General features: G+C 52.2%; 1 long non-coding RNA gene across 1 annotated transcript; it reads right to left on the minus strand.

Annotated features, from left to right (window-relative positions):
* Positions 1 to 981: 981 nt before the first annotated feature.
* On the minus strand, positions 982 to 4,077 carry LOC147360530 (uncharacterized). Its single transcript, XR_015138672.1, has 2 exons — positions 2,889 to 4,077; positions 982 to 1,245 (listed from the first exon to the last, which is right to left on the minus strand). It is a non-coding gene; the product is annotated as an uncharacterized LOC147360530 (long non-coding RNA).
* Between the last annotated feature and the right edge of the window lie 1,788 nt (positions 4,078 to 5,865).

A 5,865-nucleotide genomic window follows, 5' to 3' on the forward strand; every position in this document is an offset into this window, starting at 1 on the left:
AATGAGAGGCTGCTGGTTACCAGAGTGGCATCTGGAGAAGACTGGATCCAGCTCTGTACTTGACATCACTCAGAATACCATGTCATGTGGTTACTGCCATGGGGGTGGGGGTGAGAACAAACTAGAAATGGAGGAGCTGGCTGAGTCTCAGTACCTGTTAGCGAGAAAATACAATAATTTCCTTTATATTTTTCAAGGGTTGAGTCATCCTGGTCAGCCCCAGCTTGGCACTTCAACTAATTGTTCTTGCCAAGGAAGATGGTGAAGACAGGAAGGCTGATTTATTTGAGGATACACGTATCAACATCATCCTACAGGAGAAAACCAAAGGTATGCTTTGCTGGTGTGAGCTGTTACCTAAGAGGTTTCTTTGGAGACCTCCAAGACCAAAAGCCATGAGGTTAGATGTTCTTTGAGTCTTGAAGTTGATCCAGCACAGATACATGGCATGATGGCCCAGGACCCTGGGAGAGGACATTCCTTTCCTGACAGCACCGACAAGGTTGGAGGATCACTTTATACAAGGTGATCTGAGACCCGGGTCCTGAGAAGGAGCCAGTAGTGTGAATGACTAAGTAGGCAGGAACAGCAACTTCTAAGGTGGTTTGAGAACCAGGAGGAAGGCCATTGTAGCTGGAGTATGGTAAGTGAGGACAGAGGCGGACGACTTGACCTCCTGGTATATGCTGGTCCTGAGTATATTTCCTCTCATCTTTCCATCTGTCAATCCATCCACTCATCTATTCCATAAACATTTGTGACATGTAGACAATGGGTGATGCTAAGACATGAAGGAAATGTTCACAAAGCAAAAGGGGAAAGACCCACAATCTAGGCAGAGAAAACCACATTAGTCAAGCCCTGGAGAGGGACAAGCACACTGCTTGAGGGTTGGGGGCTGTTGGGAAGGGTCTTGAATGCCTGGCCTCCCTCCCAGGGCACCCCCACCATGTAGAACACATACGTGCGGAACAACAGGAATTTTTTTTTTAATTTTTATTTACTTATTTTTGGGTGTGCTGGGTCTTCAGTGCTTTGCAAGGGCTTCTCTAGTTTTGGCAAGCCAGGCTACTCTTCATTTCAGTGCACAGGCTTCTCATTGTGGTGGTTTCTCTCGTTGTGGAGCACAGGCTCTAGAGCAAGGGCTCAGTAGTTGTGGCACACGAGTTTAGTTGCTCCAAGGCATGTGGAATCTTCCCAGACCTGGTTCCTTATCCACTGCACCAGGGAAGTTCCCAGGAAATACTGAGATGTGAAAAAACAGTTTCAGTAAAATTCATGATTCTGGAATAAATCAGATATAGTCTTATACTATATTCTAAACAGCCAAGGGGTAGCAGGGACCAAAAGCTTAAGAAAAAGTGAGGGGGAGAAACACCTAACATGGAAGACTATTCCATCAATTAGCTTAATTTTTTTCTGCCAACCAAGCAAAGACCATCATTAGTTACTATTAGCGATGGCCTGGCTTGGAGAACACCTGTTTTCTGCTGAACGTCACTGGTACAGGCCAGAGGGAGCTGTTTCGGAGCCTCAATCAGGCGGTGACATGATGAGATTTGTGCTTTGGAAAGGTCACCATGGCTGCAGCGTAGAGGATGGATGGAGGGGAAGAGAAAGCATGTGTTAGGCTGCTGGAGAAACACACACGATGAGAACCAGCATTTGGGCAGAATTAATGGAGGCTGCATTCCTTGAAGGCAAGAGTTGTGCTCTGTTTCAGCCCTTGTAGCAGCGCCTGGCAAGAGCTAGGCAGAGCCACTGGTAGATTTTTTAGAAATGCTTCCTGAATTGAATTGTCTGCTATAAAAACCTAATGGAGTCTGGACAAAACAAAACTTGCCTCTCTGCAGCATCTCTCTGCTCATGAGAGGTGTCGTGGCTAGAGACAGACAGAGCTAGGGAGTTTCCAGAGGTTGGAAGTGCTCAGGGTTTTGAGGAGCTGTTTGGGGTGACAGAACACAAAGCTCCTGTCTCCTGAATCTGGCCAGAATCTGCCTGTTAAGTCAGATCTGTGCAAATGAGACATTCATTAGGCTCGGGGGCTTCTGTTGCTCATCCTGATTTAGAAAAAAAAAAAAAAAATGACCATCTGTCTTCCAAGAGGAGCTAGGAAGGCCCAAGTTAAGAGGTGTCCATTTGAAACTGTTTCAACCCTTTTTCCACCTGTTTAGACACATCTGGATTTCTAAACCACAGAATCTGAATCTTAAAATGTATTCAGGACCCACCCCCATGCTCCAAACTCTTTGGAGTTTGCTGTGAAGCTTTCCAGCAGGGAGTGTAGCCTGTGTGAGCTTTGTGCTGCTGAAATCAAACACATGGCCATATATGGAGCACTTACTGTGTGCTGGCCCACGGAGTGAGGGCTCCATGAGACCTATCTCATCTAAACGTCTTCCCTGAAGGGTGTGGGTCTCGCCCTGCTGACCCATTTTGTCTAACCACTAACCTGTCAGCACTTGAAAACCTCCTCCTGCCCCTGCCATTGTCTGTCTGCAGCTGGGAAAGTCCATGTTTATGGTTCCCTTCCGCACTGATTACGATGACAAGAAGACAATGAAACACTTGTCTCCCAAAGTGACTTCTTGGATCCACTGACAAAATGTTAGAAAGTGGGTACAAAGCCCAAGAAACAGGACACCCAGGCTCTGTGAGCTTGGGGAGTATTACAGAATCCTATCGCAGGCCAAGAATGAGTCACAAAGAAAGCTTTTAAAATATAAAACCATCAACCTAGATTTCAATTCCAAGGAAACACATACTTGGCCATGAGGGAATGCTTGAAAAAAAGAAAAAAAAATCAGGCTTAAGCCACTTGACAGGAAAATAAAACAGCCAAGGAACATTCAAATATAATGATTTATATCCTCCCCCCACCAACCCACCTCACTCCCAGTATGGGTCAGGGTGTACACAGACTGGACATGGTCTGTAGCAGGGTGGGTGTCCCAGCCAGGGCTTCCATTTCACTTAACACAATTTCCCGCACACGATCCCATGCCTGGACGCAGCCGGGTTCTTACTGCACAGTGCTGCCTTCGGGTTGCTATGCCAATCTCATGGATGCTTCATGGTTTCCGTGCTTTCGGGCTCTTGGGTTGCTTGAGGTAGCTGTTCTGGGAATACGAGGTTTTTTCTTCCATTATTTATGTGAGCAAGTGCCTGTTCATTTCTCTCAAAGAAATGGAAGCTTGATTGATTTCCTAAACGTAAGAACAAGATTGTCCTGCAAAAAACATTTAAGACTGACCAGGAAGGGCAACCACCATCTACTGAAACACAAGCCCAGGAGTCTCTAACGCTTTCCCAGGAAAGGGAATGAATGAACGGCTATCCTATATAATATTTGCTCAGCACCTGATAGTTGACAAAGGTTTTCACTTAGCTCATTGGATCTTCACAATAGCCCCGGGGAGGAAGACAGGGAGCACATTACATGGATTATTAAAACCCCACATTTTCCCCCTTCCTAACCGTTAATGGCTCTAAAGGCTTAAAGTCACTCCAGGGCGGTCAGAGAGTTTGTGGAGGATATCTCAGGTCTCTAATTCACTCATGCACAAATTTAAAAAACATTTATCCGGAGCCTAGTACTAAGTAAATGCAATGGCCGAGGGTACAAAGATGAATAAAACACTAAAAACACGGTGCCCGGCAAGAAGATCGCGTTCTAGCCTAGGGGAGAAAGCCACAAGTAAACATGTCCCTGCTTTGCAAGGTGCTGAGAGCTCCAACGAAAGGAACACGATGCCGACCACGTTTCTGTCTGATGTCTTGCCTAACACCAGCTCGGTTGTTATTTACATTGTCTATTCTCCGAAGCAGGAGTAGGGGGCTTAGCCATGCGCCTTGGGTCAGGTCTCACTGCAGGGATCGCACGCGCTGTGGGTGGAGATAGGACTTGTCCCTCTTTCGGCAAACAGGCACATATGTCCCGGGGTGCCGAGCTTGCCTGGGGTCCGCACACAGGCTCTCTGAATTTCCCTCCCCGAGATAACCGGGGTCCCTGCCTTTGGAGCAGCGGCTTTCTTCAGCCGCAGCCGCCTGCTCGGAGAGGCAGGCAGCTCGCTGTCCGCGGTGTCACGCGGCGGCGAGGTTTTGTTTCGCCTGGGCATCGTCCAACGTCCGCGAAAGCCCGCAAACGAGCGCCCCTTCCCTGAGCACCCCACTAGCCCACAGTCCGGCTTCGGAAACCACAGCCCCTTCCTCCAAACCAACGCGCCAGCCCTGCTCTCTGGCTCTCCCGGTTCTTTTTATTTTATGCATTTGGACATTTCCCTCCCGAAGATATGTTTCACAGTAATTTTTCTTTACACAACAGATGCACAGAAACGTTCTCCTTTAGAAAACAAAATTATATGTATGTATGTACAGGGTGCCGCCAGCGACACGGCGAAACCCGGCGGGACCCTCGCCCCGCGCCCCGCGGGTGCTACTGACATCCGCGCGCGGGTCTCCGCGCCGGCCCGGCTGCCGCCCTTTGTGAGCGCCGACACCAGCTTTGTTTCCCGTGTTTGCTATCTTTCCTTTGCAAACTCGGCGCTTAGCACGGGGGAGACGCTCGGAAAATGCACGTGTGTGTGTAAAGTTTGTTTCATGCAGAAACAATTGCAGGGATCGGGCCGTTCCCGGGTGCCGGGGCGATTTTCCTTTGTTAAGACTACACTCTCGAGTGCGGCTCGGCGGCCCCACGGTGGTCCCGGCTCGCCCCGGGAAGGGGAACCCGTTGCCGCCCCAGCCCCGAGCCCCTGGGGAGGGGCGGTTGCCTGACTCCACGACCCCGATCCACTCGGGCCCGCGCGCCCGGCCCAGGCTTTCTGGCTCGGGCTTCGGCCTCTGGGCGCTGGGGGGGTTGGAGGGGGGGTAGGGAAGGTGACCTCGTGCGGCCAGTAGGGTGGCTTCCTACGGCCCGTGGCGTGGCCCCGGGCAGGACACCCCGCAGGACTCGGGCCTCGCTCGCGGGGCGATAACCTGGCCCCTGCTTGCCGCGCTCGGGCTCGGGCCACTCGATTCCAACGCGCCCCGGCGCAGCCTCTGCCCAAATCCCGCCAACCCGAGTCCGCAACCAAGTGCTGGGTTTGGCGGAGGGCTCCCCGACCCAATTCCAGGGCGGGAAAGCGGGCTGGGGGTGCGGGGGGCGCGGGGCTCGGCTTGGCACACGGGCGCGCTGGCCCACTAGGCAGGGAGAAGTGGTTGGGGGCGGGGGGCTGTCAAAGTTTCGGGAACTTTTCCACTTGAGATTGTACAACCCTGCAGTGCCCCCTACAGAACGCGGCAGCCGGGCAGGTCCCCACGACCCCCCAACTGCGGGCCGCGGCACGGCCCAGGCGGCCTGCAACTCTAGCTGGAGCTTTTGCTTTTTTTTTTTTTTCCTTTCTCCTGCTTGTTTTCCTGATACATTTTTTTTTTTTTTTTTTTTTTAGAATTGGGGAAAAAAAAAGCGAGTGCGAGCCGCCGCCTGCAGTGGAGCGTGCTCGGCCTCCAAGAGGCAGTCGTCTCCAACTTTTCCTCTCCCGCCCCAACTCCGCGCGTCTCAAACTTCGGCTCTGCTGGAACCCAAATCTGCCTGCCGCTCGACTCCACTCTAATAAGGGCGCCAAGGCCCCTGGCAGTTGTTTGCAACGTGGGGCCCACGTTCTCGAGGCTCAGGCCTGCCCGAAGGCCTGCTCTCAGCGCCTGGGCCCAGTTGGCAAGGGGGAACCTAGCGTCCCGGCTGCACCCCGGGAGAGGGCGGAGCGCTCCCGTGCCCCGGGGCAGGGGGGTAGGGATCTCCCGCGCCCGGAACGTTGCGAGCAAGGCTTGTGAACGTCGCAGGGGGGCACTCTCGAGAGACGGACAGGAAGAGGGCCAGGGGGGAACGCC

This window comes from Bos grunniens, chromosome 13, assembly GCF_055505025.1.
Source record: "Bos grunniens cultivar Pamir isolate PY7600 chromosome 13, Bosgru_T2T1.0, whole genome shotgun sequence".
NCBI lineage: Eukaryota > Metazoa > Chordata > Mammalia > Artiodactyla > Bovidae > Bos > Bos grunniens.